Source organism: Pipistrellus kuhlii, unplaced genomic scaffold (assembly GCF_014108245.1).
Source record: "Pipistrellus kuhlii isolate mPipKuh1 unplaced genomic scaffold, mPipKuh1.p scaffold_m20_p_7, whole genome shotgun sequence".
Classification (NCBI taxonomy): domain Eukaryota; kingdom Metazoa; phylum Chordata; class Mammalia; order Chiroptera; family Vespertilionidae; genus Pipistrellus; species Pipistrellus kuhlii.
Genome location: NW_023425573.1, coordinates 41,516,120 through 41,537,968, shown reverse-complemented (window position 1 = coordinate 41,537,968; position 21,849 = coordinate 41,516,120). Strand labels below are relative to the sequence as shown.

Genomic DNA, 21,849 nt, shown 5'->3' with positions numbered 1-21,849 from the left:
TTAAAAATTAACACCGTTTTGTTATTTTATTGTTAATGGCCTTTATCGGCGTATGTTCATAAAATTAGCACAATAACTACTTTTAAAAGGTGAAAACCCTAATTCAATGACAACTAAAACTACATTGAACAATACTTTAAAGACATTTTGTTAAATAAAAAATGAAATTATGATAGAAAATAAAAGCCATGGAGAAGGTGCTTGGTAGATTACTAAGGGTGGCAGTGAAGAACTTGGTTAAATATTGCAATCATCAAAGTAAAATACTGTGCTACTCTCTTTTCCCATTTCATTGGCTTTTAGGGACTTAATTTTCCTTCAGGTTTGCCCTTGGTGTTTATTTTAGCTTCATTGCACCTTTACTTTTCATCAGGAATTGAGCACACAATATGTTATTCATCCTCGAAGCAACCATGCCTCATTCATTCCTTTAACAGGCTACAATTTTTCAAAAACATTCATTGAATTTTTTTATTATCTGAATTGATAAGTAGGCAAAAATGGTTATTGCTTTTCTGTGGCAAGAAAATTGAGGCAAGTCAAATCAACAAGAACCCATCTATCCATTTCCACCCTCCCTTCACTATTGGAGAACTCCAACTTTATAGGCCTAGAATTAAAAACACAAAAACATATACAGAAAATACATTCACTTGAAAAGAATATTGATTAGATAGAGAAAGGGAGATGGAAGGGAATGAGATACCATTCCAAGAGAACAATGACAATTGCCAACAATTTTTACAACACTTACTGTATCATAGAAACTATACCTAGTACTTAAAATAAATTATTTTATTTTAAAATGCTCACAACAATCCTATGATTAATTTCTATGTTATCATGATTTTAGAGATGAGAAAGTGAATTCTAGAGAACTTTTTAAAATTTCTTTATTGTTGAAAGTTTTGCATATGTCTCCTTTTTCTCTCATTGATCTCTCCATGTCCACTCACAGCCCCCAGCACAACCCCACTCCCTTATTGTTTGTGTCCATGCTCAGATGCATGCCTACAAATCCTTTGGTTGATCTCTTAGCCCGGCACAACCCCCCCCCCCCCCCCCCCCCCCCCCCCCCCCCCCCCGGTCTTCCATCTGAGGTTGGATGGTCTGTTCAATGCTTCTATGTCTCTGGATTTATTTTTGTTCATCAGTTTATGTTGTTCATTATATTCCACAAATGAGTGAGGTCATGTGATATTTATCTTTCTCCAACTGGCTTATTTCACTTAACATAATATTCTCCAGGTCCATCCACGCTGTTGCAAATGGTAAGAGTTCTTTCTTTTTTATAGCAGCATAGTATTTCATTGTGTAGATGTACCAAAGTTTTTTAATTCATTCATCTGCTGATGGGCACTTGGACTGTTTCCAAATCTTAGCTATTGCAAATTGTGCTGCTATGTACATATGTATATATTCTTTCTGATAGGTGTTTCTGATTTCTTGGAATATATTCCTAGAAGTGGAATTATTGAAAAATCGAGGAGGGGAACTTGGAGCAATAAAACCTTGGGTCAAATGGGAGTTCCATCTTTAATTTTTTGGGAAACTTCATACTGTTTTCCACAGTGGCTGCACCAGTCTGCATCCCCACCAGCAGTGCACGAGGGTTCCTTTTTCTCCAACACGTGTTGTTGGTTGATTTGTTGATGATAGCCATTCTGACAAGTATGAGATGGTACCTCATTTCATTTTTATTTGTATTTTTTGGATGATTAGTGACTTTGAGCATGTTTTCATATGCCTCTTGGCCTTCTGTATGTCCACTTTCAAAATTGTTTGTGTGTGTATGTGTTAATGTCACAGGGCTGGCAAGAAACAGGGATAGGATGCAAAGCTCACGCTCTCTGCCCAGTGAATCAGTGGCCAACCACTGTACTATCCTGATGCCTTGGGAGGATGGCAAGGTGAGTGGTAGACATGCCTCCAGTGGAAATCTAGGAGAAAGAATCACTCTACCTCTTACTATTTTATTTCAACAAAAGCCAAAATGCTGGTAGTTTTGCAATCTCAATGATTCATTCATTAATCATTAATTAATCATTATTTACTGAGACTCTAATAAGGTGCAAGGAAGTGAGATGGGCTTTGGAAGAACACAAAAGCATATTATACAACCTGTGTTTTTTCATATTAGTCAATGGGTTTTATTGCTTCAAGGTTCCCCCACCCCTTGAGTTTTCAATTTCTGTGAAGGAAAACACAGTCAATATAAATGATATGCTTAGGACTTTTGCTCCTTGTCCTTATTACACTCACAGGCAGTTATTGTGTACAATTACAGGATGTTGGCAGCAGAAGGGCTTCTGAGATCTTTAAGTCTAAGTCTTTCATTTCACATTAAAAATAAAAAACGAGGCCCAGTGCAGGAGAACGGACTTCCTAAGGCCCCATAATTCTTACCATGGGGATAGTTCTGTTTTTTACTTTTCAATTCATCTTTTTATTGGGAAATATAACTCAATTATACCATGAAATATAAGTCAAAAGTAAGTATAATAATTACTGAGCAGACATGTAATCACTAGAGCAAAAATAAAACAATGCCAGGCCCTTCTGAACACATGCCCATACTTCCTTCTTCAAGCAACCACTGGCCTTTTTTAAAACAAACAAACAAACAAACAAAAAAAACTTTGGTAAACTATGCTTGACGTAAAATGTACCATTTTAACCATTTTTAAGTGGAAATTCAGTGGAGTTTAGCATGTTCACAACGCTGTGCAATCCTACAGGGAAACCTATACCTATGAAACAATAATTCTTAGGACAGTTTTGCTTAATTATATCCCAGATATTCTGGAGCTCTAGTCTTTCCAAATATAAGGTTTTAAGACAACACAGTGATATGTACAACATAGTGACTGTGTGTGTTTTGCAGGGAGAAAAGTGGAAGCAGAAACTTGGAAGCTACTTGAGGCTGTTTTAATAGTGGATTTTGAACATCCATGGTAGGCTTGAAAGAGAATTAAGGCTGAAACTGAAACTGCTTTTATGTTGGAAAAAATATATAAAAAAGAATCAAAATGCCTAGCCTGAGAAGTGACAAGAACGTTCCCTTTCGGGAGCTGTCTACAATCAGAGCTTACTACGCAACACTCTCTCCTGGTTCCTGAGGCTTCCTCTTTGGGTCCTGAAGGGGGAGCTGCAGGCCCTGAGTAATGGACTGCAAACCAAGCTCAGATTATGCTTCACAATTGAAAACATGATGCCTAGTCCTGGCTAGTTTGGCTCAGTGGATAGAGCTTTGGCCTGCAGACCAAAGGGTCCTGGATTCTATTCTGGTCCAGGGCACATACCTTGGTTGCAGGCTCCTCCCCAGCCTGGGCCTTGGTCAGGGCGAGCGCAGGAGGAAACAATCAATGTTTCTCTCACATCAATATTTCTCCCTGTTTTTTCCTCTTTCCCTCTCTCTCTAAAAATCAGTGGGAAAAAAATATCCTCAGGTGAGCATTAAAAAATAATAATAAAATAAAACATATGGCAAGCCACACCTTTTCAGCCTTCTATGACTGTGAGCCAAGTCATGCAATGTTCACAACTCCCCCATCTGAATAGTTTTTCATCACAGATAAGAATTGCTATTTTTCTCTTGCCAACCACATAAATAATGAAATTTTCTCTCCTAGAAAGCCTAGGAGCAAAGAAAGTGCCAGACAGGGAGGAGGTTAGTGAGAAATCCAGGAGGTGCAAGAGGAAAGGTCACTGGAGCTGGGACTGGAAGTGCCAGGTAGATGCTGGCAGCAAAGAGCACGCTCTCCTCCCCAGAATGTGTGCTTTTTGGGGAAGTATATTACAACGAATACCAAGGGAAGCCTTGGACATGCACAGGAGAATATGTGAGGGTATGATCACATGCTTATATTGTACTACTATTTGTCTCTGATATCATTATAGGCATGTTCACAGGAATACAGAAAATCTATCAAGATACCAATCATGTCATTACCATTCTGAAACATTATCCCTCTGCATTCATTAAAACCAAGGCTACAAATTTAACAAAAAGGCCAAGTGCAAATAAAGACCACACCCATTCTGGCTTGAGAAACTGTGTTCATGTGTTATGCTATCCTGAAAAATATAGCATTACCTTCTCAGGTATCTGAGGGCTCACAGTCTGTAGACTGAAGTAATTTGATTACATGTGAGTACCTGAAGAAAATGGAAATTCTCTCATATTTTAAAAGGACTTCTGCCCTAGCTGGTGGCTCTGTGGTTGGAGTGTCAGCCTGCACACCAAAGGGTTGCAGGTTTGATTCTGAGCCAATGGCACGTCCCTGGGTTGCAGGTTCCATCCCTAGCCCTAGTCAGGATGCATGTGAGAGTCAACCAATCGAGGTGTCTCTCTTGCCAATTTTTCTCTTTCTCTCTTTCTCCCCCGTTCCCCTCTTTTTCACTCACTCTAAAAATAAATGGAAAAAATATCCTCAGGTGAGGATTAACAAATAAAAGGACTTTCAACTTTCCTGCTGACCTACAGAAAAGGTCTGGAGTGACCACCTTTCTCATTAGTACAATTTTCAATTAAAAATAAAAATAAAAATGGAGGATGACTGCCTTGCCTCTGGTGGTGGGCCTGAAGTCTCCTGGGCCAGCAGGACTCACAGTCAGGGAGAAACTCTAGGCATGAAATGGGGAGGCCAGAGACAAACAAAAACCCATGAGGACAAACTGAAACCCACATGCATTTTACACCACCTCTGTCTTAGTCTGTTCAGGCTGCTGTAACAAAACACCATAGACCAAGTGGCTTAAGAGTAACAGAAATGTAGTTCTGGCAGTTAAGAAGTCCATAGTGAAGGTGCTGGCAGATTCGGTGTCTGGTGAGAGCCTGCTTCTTGGTTCGCAGATGTTGTCTTCTTTCTGTAACTGCACATGGTGGAAGTGATGAGGGAAATTCTCTGGGGTCTCTTTTATACCAATCACCTTCCAAAGCCTCACCTCTAAATAGCATCACATTGAGGTTTTGGTTTCAGCGTGTGAATTCGGAGCGTGCCCCACATTCAGCCTATGGTAATCTCCAACCCTGATGAGATGTGAAATGTGCTGAGGAAGCTGGGGCCCTTCACCGTGGGGATCACTTGTGTCTGATCCAGGATTTTGAAACTGAAGATCAGCAGCAGAAGCAGAAGTTGCAGGCTGGCTGCCAACGAGGTGAGCAGCAGAACAGAGACAATGTGTAGGAGTGCGGCACACCCGTTGCCTCACACTAACTTTCAGAGCTGCTGTTTCCCTCTCCTTGCCCCTGCCAAATATCACAGTGCTCCTCATGGCCAACAGGACACCACACCATACCCAAAAGGGGATTCGAAGAGACCTACCTTCAGCTTGGTTAAGCTGACATAGTACAAAACTTCCCACTGTCTTACTAGTCTCCAAGTTCCATGGTGGCAGGGAGCATACTTGCTTTGTGTCTAGCACCTAGAATAGTTTTCAACACAGAATAAGTTGTGATTCAAAGGATGAACATTTTAATGAACAAATTATATTTTTGTCTATGAGCAAAAGGAATTTGTTCATTGAAAACAATCATTTTTTGAGTTACAACTCATGCAGGATTTCATTGCAAACTGTAATTGTAAAATTGACTGACCTTGAATATGATGTGATTTTGGCAGAGCATTTAATAAATTTAACCACTGTTGATAGCCTAATAATTGGTGCAAATTTGCAACCACCTGAAATTATTTTTGGATATATAGTAAACAAAATTAATTAAATAAAAAATGTCACTGTAGACAAAGGTACGATTCCCTTTCTTAATTATGATATGTATGCTATTAAGAAATCAGAAAAAAAATGAATTGACAATTCCCTAGAACCTTTTAAAGATATAATTGACAACAAAGAACGAGATGACCTTCAGTCAACAAACACTGCTTGGAACCAGCCTAAACTTCAACAATTGTTTTGAAAATTAGGAACCTTTGGTGGGAAAGAGGATCAGAGAAACAGAAAGTGAAACTGTCTACTCCTGTTCACACAATTGCTAGGACCGTCCAAGGGTCTGGGATCTGGAGGTCCCCACCCAGAGCTGGCCTCCAGCACACCTAATTTTTTATCTTGAAGATATTTGACAACTCTTGTGTAACAATCTCTTGCTTCATTGGGCTTTGGCTGACAGGATGCATTAAAGCCTATGAGTGTACAATATCCCATGGATGAAAACTGAAGAAAATACCTACTAGGTAGTATGTTTACTGGAGTAACATTTCATGTCTAATTTTAGAAAACTCCTCTAAATTTTTAAGATGTGCCAGTGCAGTGAATGAGGAGTAAGGGGAATCACATGAAATTTTTTGCAGTCCGAGGGACCTCAAATAAATACTTTGGCTTGTCAGTGCAAGCAGGTGAAGATATTTGGGGGAAAGAAGCCTGGTAATGAACAATGAATTGTTATATCAGCATTTGGCAAGTTTTAAACAGAGACCCTGACACAAAACGAGCTTTGAAATTGCTATTTGTGTATACTCATTCATTCATTTCACAAATAATTTTTAAGTGTCTAATATATACTAAGAATGTATTGTACCCATGCAATTCAATTTATAAATATCAATATAAATAGGTACCAAAACTAATGCTGGAAAAAAGAGCAAAATGGAGATTAATTCATATAATATAATGCTATTTATGTGCATTCGTCATGTAAAAAAACAATTCACACATGTATTTTTATGTTATCTTCTTCACATGAATAGCACTTAAATGTTCAGGCATATTATATATGTACACATATTTCTATATGTAGAGATATATAAAACTACATGTAAATCTATTTGAGAACAGACTGAAAGAAAACTGACAACACTTCAAACACACTGGAAGGGAGGGGTCTGAGATGGGGAGGGAATAATCATGAAGATAGAGTTTAAAAAAAGCTGATCTGTATCTGTAGTTATTTCTTATATCAAAAATAATTTAAAGAATGAGAATCCATGAGACAAAATATTAAAAATATTTAATTCAGATGAGCTGAATAAGATTTTTTGCTATATTATTCTTTGTAATTTTTCTCCTCTGACTCTCAAAATTAAGCACAAACTTTTTAAATGTACTTATAAATTCCTTCTCACACAATGTAAACATGCAGATTCAATACCCAGAGTGTCTTTGGCATTTTCTTTTTTAAAGGTTAGACGAATCCTTTCATTTTTGTTAGGTATGGAAAGGAAGATAGAAGAGAAATTCCAAAAGCCAAGTTCATTGTGGGACTTTCCTGGGTTCTTTTAGAAAGACCTAATTCCCATGGTGGGGACAGGGGTAGGAGAGGGCAGGAGAAGTTACCTCCAGAGACTCCTCCCTGAACCCCCCTCCCCACAGGCACCTCCATCTGACAGAGCATAGACAGCATGCTCTGCAGAGAGAGTAAATGGCAAGTGGAACAGAGGTGCCGTGCTGCTCCCTGGAAGCTGAGGCAAGATGTCATTGGTAAGGAACATGGCCCTCTTTCTGTATAAGATGCCAAGAAGGTGAAAGACTCTGGTGAGGTGTGGTAGAAGAGGGGTAGACTGAATTCTACCCCTCCGGAAAGCCTTCTTGTGCTATGCCAGTCATGCTGACTCCAACGCTAAGCAGCAATAGTGCACTACTCCACCTGGCATCCATCACATTTTATTATAGATTTATAAAGCCTCTCAGAGGCCAAGAGAAGTTTTGGCCACTTATTATTATTTTATGAGTCTCCAGCATATTAAAAAAAAATGAAACAACAAAATAAACTAATTTCATTACATATTAAGTGTTTACAGTGAACAATAATGCTTTTAGCACTGCTTATAATAAAATGAAAGTACGCTGGTGGCACAACTACAAATTGTGGGGAAGCACAGGACTTGGTTGGAAGGTCTGTGAGGAGGAATCTCTGAAAGGTCGGGGGCCCCTGGGAGGCCTTGTCGAAGGCAGAAGTCTCTACCTTGACTTTTCCAAACAAGTCTGACTCCCCAGGTGGTTTACTATAATCTTTATGTTTAGATTTCAAAACATCCTTGCTTAAAGGATACAGGTGCTTTCTCAAGGATGTTTACCCTCCTGATTGTATCTAGAGGTTAATTTTAGTTCAAGCTGTTGTAACAATAAAAGGCTAATGAGGCAGGCAATTGGGGCTTTTTTGGCTTCTTATGCCAACTAGCCCCTTAGCTTCTCTTTCACAGAAACATGTGTCAGAGTAATCATTCATCTGTCATTCAGGGCCTGCCTGTCAGCCCTGGCTACTAATCATAAAAACAATTAGCTCCTACTGCATTATGGAAGTCTGTCCCAATAATGGGACAAAAAAGTACAGTTGTATAATGTGTGTCTTTTTAAAATCCTGTTAGTTTCTTTGTGGTTGTATGTAATATTGCAATAGAAAAGAAGGCAAACTATCTACAGTTGATTTTTTGTGTGAGAAGCAGACCGGTCCAAGGGGCCTTCCTTTGCCATCCTTTCTTTCTTGTTTTAAGTTATGCTCATGAGGATCCCCAACCAATCTGTAGATTACTTGAGAGAAATGACTGTTATACAAATTGAGAGGATGAGGGGAACAAGAGTAGGGCCTTGGTTAGTCCAGTGGAGGAATGACATACACTGCAATCAACAGGATGGAAAGGTCGAGTTCAGGAAGAATGACAAAGTGGAAAGGGGCAGAAAGATGCTTTAAGCCCAGACAGGTGTGATGCTCAAAGGAGAGACTTGTGCCTGATCTAACCGACTCTGCATAGAGCTTTGTGCAAGAATAGTGGCGTAAAATATGGATAGATGGGCTGAACTTTAAAGCAGCTTCTCTGTGCAACTCATGGGCTGATGACCATGTTTTATTCTCACACTTCACTTTTCCACGGGCTTTCCTTCTAAGTCTTAATGGCAGTCACGTTCACAATACTTTGAGGAATTGTTGAAAATGTGCCACTTTGGGGGGGATGTGCTCAAAGACCGTGTGGTTCCTCCTGTGACTCTTTCACCCCTGAAAATACATACCCTGCATCAAACTAAGCTTCTGTCTTAAAGTGTGGGGATGACAGCCACAGGAATCAGGTACTCAGATTCATAGAAGAGGGCCCAGGAGGGGAAGAGGGAAGGAATTGGGAGTTTTGAGGCAAGGGGCCAGATCAATAGTTCTGTGAATTATGGAATGAAGATCTAGGCCGAGGGCACTAGTGGATGCAGCTTCTCATATCCCTATAGCTCAAGTCCAATGGTGGTCTGAGTGTGAGGCCTCACAAGCAGGTGAAAGATTTCCAGAAGGTACACATCTCTATGAAGTCATTCAAACCAGAAAATATATCACAGGGCATCTTAGAGGTGTCCCATTGAACAATAAAGTGTTACTAAACATTTAATAAAACTGTAACACATCAGAAGGAATAGAGACTGTGTATGAGCAGACTGTTAGAAAATCTGGTCAAAACGTATTCATGGCCATTTGTCATTGACAATATTTTCTTCATCTGGAAACCAGGAGTGCTATTCTGTTATCGAGAGAGCATAGAAGAGGAAGACCTTAGGCATTCCATTCCAAAGAGAAGTCATACAATTTATAACAAAGAGAAGGGAAATGAGAGCATTCTTCAGTTTTGGTCTTTTGCAAGGTCAAGAGAATTGCTGCATGCTTGCTACTTCATTATTAGAAAATAGAGAACAGCCTCCTCTCAGTGCTCCCAATGAGAAAGGAAAATTTGCAAGTGGATGCCATGGCTGTATTGGGATGTCCCAACCATCCAGGAAGAGAAGAGAGACCGAGTTATGTTGCCAACATTTGAACGTAAGGAATCTCTTTTTGTCAGCCCCCTTGAACTTGACGAGGTGGGCCGTAGGAGGAAAGAGGGAGGAAAAGAATAAGGGGAAACCCATCTGGGGATCTAGAAGGAAGCTCCCCTGCAAAGGGGAAGCCAATGTGGGTTAGACCTGACTATAATTTAATATCAATTTAACAAAAGAATGGAGCAACTTTGATAACACAAAACAAATTATAAAAGCAAACTATATACTTTAGACCTTGGTAAGAAGTTGGTCTCCCTGGACCTTTGACTAAAAAGTCTTCAAAAAACATGGGCAGCCCAAACTTTTGCAGGGAAGTTGCTCTAGAGTCAACTGTCAGTTGCTAGTTGAAAGTTTAGCAGAAAACCAGTCCCCTAGAAGTCTGAAGTTTCTCCCTCGTGTCATAATTTTGGGTTGTTAATGTCTGTTCCCAATTCCATTCCAAACAATCAGTGTAAGAGGATTTGGGGCTATTTCTGTTCATTAAGCATTCATTCCTAATTTAAAAAACACACAACCCCCCCCCCCCCCACAAAACCACAACCTCATAAACAAAAAACTAAAGCCAGTAAAGTCCAATGATACTATTGTAAAAGGTTTAACTCCTTTTTCTTTTTCCTGAGATAATTGTTTCTTTTAATAGGAAAACTACCTCCAAGAGCTTTGTTTAAAAAAAAATTGTAAGATCACCCAATCTTTTATCAACTCACACATTTATTTCTATGAAGTCATTGAGAACTCATGTTATTTTGAAAGCACTAAGTTCCAAAAATTCTTGTGGGAATTCTTCCGTTCTACTCTCCCTCCAAAGTGACCATGAACAGAAAGGAAGTGGGTGTGATAAAATATAAATGCATTGCTGGAATTTAGGTTCAAGGAGGATGCCAGTGGAAAGAGACTGAAGAAATCAATTAGATCAGTGCTCTCAAAACTGGTTGCACAATGGAATCACTTATTAAATGTTATTCCATCCTTTATTCAACTCCGCTTTCTCAAAATACATCTTTGAATATTTCTTCTATTTCAAATCATCTCATTTGCCCCTCCCATCCTACCACCACTACCTAATTCAGCCGTGGGAATACCTATAATACCTAAAATTTTCATTTTCTCCCTTGTTGGGGTCTCTCTTATCTTTTTATCTTTTTATATCATCTCCTACAGGGTTAGCAAGACTTTTCCCCACATCATGGATTCAAATGCTATAGTATTTATTGCTTCTGATGCAGAATGTTTTATTATGTATGTTTTATGTTTAAAAGTTAATATACTTATAAAATAATTTTAAATATTTTACACTAATAAAAGAGAAAAATGCTAATTGACTGTACCGTCACTATGCCCACAGCCAATCAGAGCAAGCATGCAAATTAGCCCAACAAAGATGGTAGTTAATTTGCATATGCTAGGGAGGGGTGAAGACTGAAGACAGCATAGAAGGAAGAGGGAAGGAAAACAGAAAGCAAGGTGGCTGCAGGAGGGAAAGCCTAGGCGGGGCAGGCGGGCAGCTGCCAGCAGAGGAAAAGTACAGGAAGGCAGTAGAAGGGAAAGCACGGGGCAACGGTGGTGAGATGGAAAGAGCTGGGGTGGGGGTTGGGGGAGGGTGAGACAGATGTGGAAGGGAAAGCATGGGGTGGGGGGCAGAGACAGCAGGAGGAAAGGGAAAGCACCAGGTAGCAGTGGGAGGAAAAGCGCAGGGGGCCGGGGGAGTTTCAGGAGTAAAATGGGGAGGTTGGGTGGTGGTGGTGGTGTGAGAAAAAGCTTGGGGTGGGGATAGAGGTAGCAGAGAAAGTGGGGTGGGGGGGGGAGAAGAGGTGGCAGTGGCGGGAGGGCAGCCCACTAGAAGCCCTGTTCTTGCAGGAATCTTCCTACAGCGGGCCTCTAGTTAAATTATAATACATAGAAGAGGAAATATACTTAGCACATATGTAAGAAAATAGTCAAAGAAATGCAAAATCTCTTAAATATTATTTTCTTGTGTATCAAAGACTCTAAAATGTGTCAGGCCTTATGAAATAAGTATTTTCAGGACTCTTGTGTAGAACTGTAGATTATAACCATGCTTTGAAATACAATTTAACAAAATATTTCAAATCCTTAAATATAGTCAGTTCCAAAACCTAGCATTCATTACACAAGAAAAAAAGTCCATCACCTCAATATGCATCTCTATCTTTCCTTTACGAATTTCTGTTCCTTTGTCAAAGAGCCATGACTTTGGGTATCCTATTAGAATTCCGATAAATGTTTCATGATTTTTTTTTCCTAGTTCAGTATCACATCACTTTTGAAAGTATGCATCATCTTCAAAGACTTCTGAGTCTTTATGAAGGAAAAACCTTTACTGTCAGAGGCTGCAAAGTGAGGATCACAATAGTACCCACTTCACAGTGTGATGTTAAATTAATTTGTATGTGAAAGGCTGGGGTGGACTAGCTGGTAGGATGATTTCTATCACTTTGCTCTGTATTTGAAGCCCAAGTTCTTGATTATCTGCGAGGCTGTTGTAATGTAGCTAAAAATCTGTTCCCCACTCCTAGCTCATGGTACGCAAACCCTGGAGCCACTTTCTAGCTTCAATCCTAAGTATGCCAAGTTTCTTTCCAGCTCATTGAACTCTAAACCCTTCTTTGGGGTTCTCAAGTGCATTTCACCTTGCTTATTTTTCTGACATAGGAGCAATGTATTTGCATTACTCTGAATTGCCACCAGGTGGTGCCTAGTGCTGGATCCCGCACTTTACATATACTATTTTAAATACATTTGTGGTCAAGTCAATTCTGCTTACACTATACAACGTGTACCCTTAAAATAGAATGTAAAGTGTTCAGCCATTCATTAGCCACTAGATTTTACATAATCACAAAAACATTTGTATCCTGCTTTATCATTTACAAGGTGTGCTCACATTAATTACTTTACCCCCACATTAATACTTTTTAAAAAATGTTTTCAGCCGAAACCGGTTTGGCTCAGTGGTAGAGCATCGGTCTGCGGACTGAAAGGTCCTGGGTTCGATTCCGGTCAAGGGCATGTAACTTGGTTGCGGGCACATCCCTGGCAGGGGGTGTGCAAGAGGCAGCTGGTAGATGTTTCTCTCTCATCGACCTTTCTAGCTCTCTATCTCTCTCCCTTCCTCTCTGTAAAAAATCAATAAAATATATTAAAAAAATGTTTTCATAGCTCCTTGAAGTCAGTATGATAGGTATTTTACTTGCCACAATTTACAGATGACATAAAGATTAAGTTATTTGTCCAAGGTCACACAACTATAGCTATACAGGGGAAGAAAGTCAAGCCTCTAATTTATCCTAAACAGTAGGATATGGGTGTAAAGGTCTAGTTCTCTGATATTATATCTAAGAAACTTGTTTCAACCTGTGCTATGATGACCCAGATAGAGAAAAACTTCAGGTTCAGGTCTTGTAGACATTGAATCAAAGTCCCAGCATTATACCTCTCAATTATCATCCTTCTTCTTGCTTTTATCATCATCCTGCTGACGTTATGTTCTGGGTACAACATTCACATTTCCATGTATTATATGGCTGAGACCCACATAGCATTCTACTTTGCAGTTTTATATAAAGTGTAATTGCCACTGTGACCTCCAGCTTCTCTCTGAGAGAGGTTCAATGCTCTTTCTTTTTTGTCTTATTTTGTATGAGGGACTGCTCCTCCTTATTTTATTTCCTTGAACAATAGGATCCTTAAACGTGCACACATATAAAATATGTTCACACATAATTGGTTTTTCCTCAATAAAACATATTTTCCTAGTAACCAAATTGCTATGTTCTCTTAGCTGTTGCTATCGAATGCTCAAATCTATCTTTTCTTTAAAAAATTTTAGAGTGATTTTTAAATGATTTAAAAAAATAGTTCACATATGCCGAAACCGGTTTGGCTCAGTGGATAGAGCGTCGATCTGTGGACTGAAAGGTCCCAGGTTTGATTCCGGTCAAGGGCATGTACATTGGTTGCGGGCATATCCCTGGTAGGGGGTGTGCAGGAGGCAACTGGTCGATGTTTCTCTCTCATCGACGTTTCTAGCTCTCTATCCCTTCCTTCCTTCCTCTCTGTGGAAAATCAATAAAATATATATTTTTAAAAATAGTTCACATGTGATTTCCTTATGACCATCTACTCATGGACTAACTCATGGCAAGACAGTGAGGTTATAAGTGTATTTGGAAGAAAAAAGATAATAGACATAGCAATTTATGCTTATTAAGCACTCACTGGTAACAGACATTCTCTTAACCATTTTACATTTCTTACAGCTCATTTCATTTTTATAAGAACTTTCTACAGTAGGTACTTTTATTGTCTGCATTTTCTAGGTAAAGAAAACAAAGCTTAGGTATAATAATTTAAGGAGCCCAAGACCAGTGTAAGCAATGCAGCTGGGATTTAAACTGGATCTGCTAGAACTGAGGTCTAGGCTCACCTGACTTTATGTGCTCATCTTCAGGCTTCCTAGGCTTGAGGATAAGCCAACCCTATTCCTTTTCTTCTAGCTAATTAATTAGCATCTCTAGCATACTCTTCTCCTCCACTCCCCCCCCCCCACATCATCACCATTTCACCTCTGGATACTACTGAAGTGCATGGAAATGGTGTAAGACAATTCAGGGGAAGTGGGATCTAATGGGTTCGTGCTGATGACTTGCTCTGTAACCCTGGAATTTCAGGAGGGCTTTAGGATAAGGTTCTTTGATATCAAGAATTATCCTTCATATTCCCACTAGAGGCCTGATGCATGAAATTCATGCAAGGGGCTTGGCCCTCACAGCTTCATCTGGAAGGTCATCCGGAAGGACATTTGGAATGTCCTTCAGCTGTCTGCTCTAATTAGCACATTATGCTTTTATTATTATAGATAATTTTAGGATGTGGGTGAGAAAGACCTCTCTTGAAAGAAACCCTAGGCCTATTTGCTGTTACGTCCCATTCCCCCTGATTAGCCTAAAAGAGAAAAGAGGAGCCATCAGGGTACAGTGCATCTCTGAGCCTCAGGAAGGGCAGGAGACACAGGGCGCTGGGAATCTGAGCATAAGGAACATATAGATTGTCTTTATGGTGATGCCAACTAATGCATAGCACTCACATCTTCTTCCCTGTGTGTCTCTGCTCAGGTATCAAATTCCAGAGCAGGGAATTCAAATAGGTCTCGATTGACCTCTGTGTATGTCCCCTCTAATGGTGACCACATGGAGACCTCTGGTCGGGGATGCCAGACAAAAAATAAAACAAAACAAAATTAAAAACAAAAACAAAAAACCCTGAACCACCCACTTGTTCAGATGGCTATTAGGCTTATTGCGGTGGTCCCATAATAAGATATGTAAGGGTTGAATCACTATGTTGTACATCTGAAACTAATACAATAGTGCATGTTAACTATATGTTAATAACAGACAACAAAAATCCAGATGTCAACACATTGTCTGTCTGGGGAGGCAATTTCATCAGACACCACACTGGTCAAGCAGTGAGTGGGAGGTGAGAGAGTAGAGACAATAGAAGTCTTACCCTGCAACAAGTCTGTGCAAAGGGAACAAGTAAACTGACAGTGTGTGGGATGTGGGAGAAAAGACCTTTTGTGTGTTTGTTTGTCTTTAAGATATGGTGCCCTTGAATATGTTTGTGGGCTGAGAGACTTGAGAAATGAAAGTAAAGGTCGCTAGTTGAGCAAGTCACAGAAGAATGTAGGTGGGACTGGGGTTAAGAGTATAAGAGGAAAGTTAGCTTTGAAAGTAGGAGGCACACTTTTCTAAATAGAGGAAGATTTGCAGGGCGGGGGGGGGGGGGGGGGGAAGGAAGGACTTTCAGACCAATGTCTGTTTCTTTCTCAACTATGAGACGAAGTGAGCTGCAGATTGAGGGGGTCTAGGGAGTGAGGCTGTGAGGTGGGTGGTGAATATGACACCTACTGCACTGCCCAGTTTACTAAGAACAGCAGGGTTCAGCTTGAAACCACACATCACTTATTTTTCCATTTTCCTCCTATTGCCTGATTTTTTTTTTTTTTAGGAGGTGAGGATTTTATTGCTTGTTGGTCTTTCTCCTAAAGAGGAAATCGAGTGTCATAGATCACACCTTAAAATTTTTGCCCAAGCTTTGTTGGGGGTGGAGGATGGGTGGGGATAAGAATAGGCTGTTAGATTATCATTGGATTTCCATCATCTATGCTTCTCCATCATAATCCCTAATGCATGGATTTGGTTTTGTTTTTTTTACCACTCTGTAGGAATTGAAATCCAGTGTTCAGGGGATCAAACAAGACTGGTTCATGATGTTCTCAGATATAACTTTATCACACAAGGTGCCCCAGGTTGGCTATTGGGCAAACTACTTTCTCAGATCCTATTTCTTCGTAAAGAAAAGAGAACTTTGAAGATTAAACTAAATATGTGGTTGAAAGAATTAAATAGTGGCTTGGTTGGTACATGTTAGGTGCACAACAAGTGTTGGGAAAATGGATTATGATACCTATTTGTTTTAAAGCTGAAGATGGAGTCACTCTTAGGATCATCTGAAAGATACTTGTGACATTCTTCTGAGGTTATCATGTAATACAAATTCAGAGTAGAAAGGAGTTAGCCTCTTTATCAGAAAAAACAAACAAACAAAAGCAACAACAAAAATCACATTGGGGACTTTCTGAGGAAAGACTGCGTTCAGTTTGGAACTTCCCCAAGGGTAGTTCACTGTGTAGGGACTTCCCATCAGGGATGACAATGGTGCTCAATGGCACAGACAAAGGTCCAGAGTGCAGCTATTGCCGCTGCAATTGCCAGATCCTATGATTGGTACAGCATCTGACTCCTTCTTTATGCATTCTAGTGTCCTCACGCCAAGCATTTGCATATGGAATACATGGTTTTGTGTATTTTATAAATTACTTTCTTTTTATTTTTCCTTTATCACACAGTAAAGGAAGTATATTAAATTTTTAGAAAAGATTAATGGAATTTAATTCCATGAAATGAAATTGGCTGTCTAAATTACTTATCATTATAATGGGTGTTTGATGTAATAGAGATGCAAGACATGACCCTAAAGTCATCTTTTATTTTCCCACAATCTCTGGCCACCTGTTTGGTAGTGAATTTGGAATGCTTTTCAGTTTTTAAAAAACATATTTTTTCCCCATTATGAACATAAATACCTTTAAAAATGGCACTATTCTTGCTAAGCTACACCCATACAGCTTGGACTGACACTGACTGAAGATTTCCTGGTCCATTTCAAATGCTGATTCAAGAGGTTGAGAAGGGCTGTAAAACGAGCAGGCTCCTGGGAACTCAGTCCTGTGGAAACTGCACTGGGTATGAAGGACATATAGAGACCCAACTCACACTCTGCTTTTAAGCATCCATCACTTCAACCCTGGATGCTTAAAAGAATTTGAATATAAATTAGCATGGGACTTGAAAAGAGAAAATACATTACATTCTGTCTTATTTTTGTGTTACCAACCATCAAATTCCGCTGGTGAATTTCTGAGCAGAATGGGCTACTTGGCAGTCACCTCACGGCAAGGCCATTGAGAGACTCCTCAGGACAAGGTGCCTCAGCCGGATTTCAAAGGAAGCCCTGCTTCAGCCAGCAGTGCCCAGAGGTCTCTCACCTGGTTCAGGCCTCCTCTTGAATGACAATAACTCTGGGGATGATATTCCAGAGAAACTGTTTCTTGACATTAAAACAACAACAACAACAACAACAACAAACCCCGAACCATCTGGGTCTCACCCTGTTGTACAAGGGACCTCTCCACTGGTGATGATCTTAGTCCTCGTTTTGGGCTGGAAACCAAAAGGCATCAGTAAGCCGAAACCTGTTTGGCTCAGTGGATAGAGCATCAGCCTGCAGACTGAAAGGTCCCAGGTTCGATTCAGGTCAAGGGCATGTACCTTGGTTGTGGGCACATCCCCAGTAGGGGGTGTACAAGAGGCATCTGATCGATGATTCTCATCTATGTTTCAAACTCTCTATCCCTCTCTCTTCCTCTCTGTAAAAAATCAATAAAATATATTTAAAAAATAAAATTTAAAAAAAGGCATCAGTAATATGCCTTTCCAAAGCATGATCATCGCAGCACGCAGAGGCAGCATTGAAAATTCCCTGCTTTTAATCAGCCTGTAGGTACTGCAGACCTGTGTGTGCATAAGAGGTGGGCTATGGTTTTAAAAAAGGCTGAGGTTTGATCACATGGAAAATGTAGAATTAACATGATGTCCAAAACCAACAGTCTAAGACTTTGATTTTATTGCTCAGGAAGTTCCATGGGAGTGACACAAAATGTCCTAGAGATTTTTAATCAAAAGGAGATAATTCATATGAAAGTGAACCATAAAGTCCTATAAAAATGAAAAGTGTTTTAGGACATGCTACTAAGTATCACAACTACCTAGGAAATAAAAAAAATCATTTAATACAAATACTGTAACAGCTACTCATTGAAAAAAGAAAAAATTGAAAAAACTGGGAACTTTCTTAGGATAGTAATTAATAACTGATTTTTAAAATGGATTTCACTTGCTTAATTTTGAGTCAATCAGATATAACCTGAGGACACACACCCACACACACACACACACCAAAGAATACTAAAAATACCAAGGCTTATTTTTTTTTCCAAATACACCAGCTTTAGATGCAGAAAATATTTGTTCAGGATGTGACTCCAGTGTGCAAGCCACACTGCAGAAGTTTAAAGAATCCTTCCACACTCAAGTGCCAATAATTGCTCTGTTATTTTCTGATGGTTGAGTCACTTGGTACTGTGTCATCATCTGTTCATCTCATTTTCCTTTTGCAAATGCTAACCTGAAAGTACCCTGGTGCTCTGTCTTCCTGTTTCCATGGCCTCTGTAGTAATTCTCTTTCTTTTTCTTCCTCATCAGTTTCATAACTTTGACCTCAAGGTTGTTTTTCAGCTCTCTGAGCACCCTGCAGTTCCTGGGACCCTGCTGTGAGAACATGACTGCTGCTTTGTGAAAACTACGATGCCTGGATGTGGTGTAGATACTTCCTTTTATGAATTTAAAGGCATGATAACTTTTCTTGACTCACACATTGACTCAAAGATTTCTTATGCACAATATTCTGGGAATGTTGCGAAATATATCGATGAGTCTGCCTCATTTCCTGACCTCAAGAAACTTGCAGTCCACAAAATGAGATGGAAACAACATGTGCTAAATATTACAAACCAGCCCAAACCAATAAAATAGTCACTGATTACTGAGCATCTGAAATGTGGCACGCTCAAACTGAGATGTACTGGTGAGTATACATAGGAGTTTCCAAGATTTAGTACAAAAAATACAAAGCATCTCATGAATACTTTGATATCAATTACATGTTGATATGATAATATTTTAGATATATTAGGTCAAATAAAATCTATGGTTCATTTCACATCTGTTTCTCTGTACTTTTTTATGTGGCTACTACAAAATTTAAAATTATGCATGGCTCACATTAATTCTATTGGACAGATTGCTAAGGAAATTCAGAGAGGAGTGAGATAATAAGTACTTCCTGTAAGTTTGGGAATAACATACAGAAGAGGAGATGCTGAGCAGGAAACTGCCTAAGAGGAGGTGACACTTGAAATGTGTCTTGCAGTATCATCTACACATACAGAGTGGAAACAGGACCTCAGCCAAAAACCGTACAGGCAATGCCTTGTGATGGGCAAGTCATGGTCTCTGGCTCATATCTTCGTGCCCCTTCCTCGAAGCTGTTTGACCTAACTCTCCATTTCCATGAAAAAAATTAGGACCAGTGAATCCTGTCTAATAAGATTTGGTCGTGGTGAGGCTGATAAGGAAATAATGCATTAAAAAAAAGAGATTATTATAGTGCTTAAACCAACAAAAGGCACTCAATAAATGGTGTCTACATTTACTAGGATGTGGGCAATCAGCTGGGTTGGAAGATGATTTAAAGGATGTTAAAATAACATTTAACCTAAAAGCCATTTTCTCAGCTACTATGCCAGAGATATTCCCATTAAAGTCTTGTCACTCTTCTTAAATCATTGCTTATAAAATAACTAGAGGCTCGGTGCATGAAATTTGTGCAAGGGGCTCGGCCCTCAAAGTTCTGGTGGCTTGCCTTGGCCCTTGCATCCCCAGCTTCAACTGGAAGGTCATTTGGCTGTCTGGTCTAATTAGCATATTATGCTTTTATTATTACAGTTTGCTTATGATCTGAGTGAATCCCAAATTCTATACAACACATATTCAGAAACAGAGAAAAAAATACATTTTCCTGTTGACTTTCACTTTCATTATTCCACTATTGACTTTATATAATATTTTATGACCTTTGGGGGGGAGGATTAGGAGTTTAAATTGGGCATGGCCTTTTTATTCCTATTGATATCATTGGTCACTGGAAGCCCTAAGAAAATATTCAATGGCCTATATCTATCTTCATCAAAATTATGGCTGGAAACTAGAGCAAATGGCGTTGCAATTACCTTAGCGATGCAGGAGAAACTTGGCATATCCCCAAGTTTCCATGAAAGCATCCTTTAGGGCCTTCTGACAGTTTGATACCTTACCAAAATATTCTGAGAAACTGATATTAGATCACCTCTGAGGGTGACTGACTGGGGAGGTCCTTGTAATTCCACAGAGAATCTGGCTTTTCCTATGGTGGGCCAACAATAGTGAGGGCCTCAGATACATCAGAGGCCCTGAAAAATATATTTCCTCTCTCACCCTGAGGTTCTGGCTCCAAAAATTTTAAGAAGAGTAAAAACAAAGTTTACACATGATTTGATTCAAATCAAATCTCACAGACCTCTAGCTTGTCAACTGGGTTCTTTATACATTTCAACTTTCCCCACCCCCAGGATATCTGTTAAGAGAGCCAGAGAAGGGTGACTATTGAGAGCTCTCATTCACCTCAAAGTTGTGATCAGTAATTGCCTTTTTAGTTATAATAAAACTACCTGACATTGTTGAGCACTCACTGCTGTGTCAAGCATTATACTTTTCTTTTAGTTCTTGTACCACCACCATGGAATAACTACCATCTACCTTTTTTTAATTATCTATTATATAAGAAACTCAGCCTAGCCTGCACCCTCTCCAATCTGGGATCTCTCAGGGAATGTCCAACTGCCTTTCTAGGCCTGATTCCTAAACTGGCAGTCAGACATCCCTCTCACAATCTGGGACTGCTGGCTCCCAACTGCTCAACTGCCTGCCAGCCTGATAACCTTGCACACCCCCTATCGGGGATATCCCCACAACCAATGTACATGCCCTAAACACTCTCCTGTCTTCCTGATCAACACCTAACTACTCCCCTGCCAGCCCAATTGCCCCCAACTAACCTCCCCTGCCAGTCTGGTTGCCCCTAACTGTCCTCCCTTGCAGGCATGGTCTCTCCCAACTGCCTTCCCCTGATGGCTTGGTTGCCCTAGGAAGCCATCTTTGCCCACATGGAGGTGGCCATCTTGTGTGAGGGCATGAGGGTCAATTTGCATATTACCTCTTTATTATATAGGACTAGAGGCCTGGTGCATTAAAATTCATGCACTGGAGGGGGGGGTGGTTCTTTTTTTTTTTTTTTTAAATATATTTTATTGATTTTTTTACAGAGAGGAAGGGAGAGAGATGGAGAGTTAGAAATGTTGATGAGAGAGAAACATCGACCAGTTGCCTCTTGCACACCCCCTACCGGGGATATGCCCACAACCAACGTACATGCCCTTTACCGGAATTAAACCTGGGACCTTTCAGTCTGCAGATCAATGCTCTACCGCTGAGCCAAACCGGTTTCGGCAGGGGGGGTGGTTCTTTAGCCCGGCCTGCCCCTTCTCACAGTCCGGGAGCCTCAGGGGCAGTAGGTGACCTAGCGATCAGGGGAAGGTGATGCCCCATCACACCTCTGCTGCTGCCACTGCCGGCAGCACAAACCTTGGTTGGCCCTGGTTACCTGATCCTCAAGTGGCCCTGGGCAGCCAGCAGTTGCCATCCAAGGCTTGTCTACGCTTCAAGCTGGCCCTGGGCAACTTGGGTGCTGAGGAGACTGGGGACTCCAGAGGCAGCTGCATTGAGCATCTGGGCCGCCTGG

At 40.2% G+C, this 21,849-nt stretch overlaps 1 long non-coding RNA gene across 1 annotated transcript in view; it reads right to left on the bottom strand.

Moving 5' to 3' along the window:
- Positions 1–4,548: 4,548 nt before the first annotated feature.
- LOC118709785 overlaps positions 4,549–21,849 on the bottom strand; it is a 35,693-nt gene continuing 18,392 nt past the window's right edge. The window contains exon 3 of the long non-coding RNA XR_004985135.1: positions 4,549–4,626. This is a non-coding gene — a long non-coding RNA (uncharacterized LOC118709785). The remainder of the gene's footprint in view (positions 4,627–21,849) is intronic.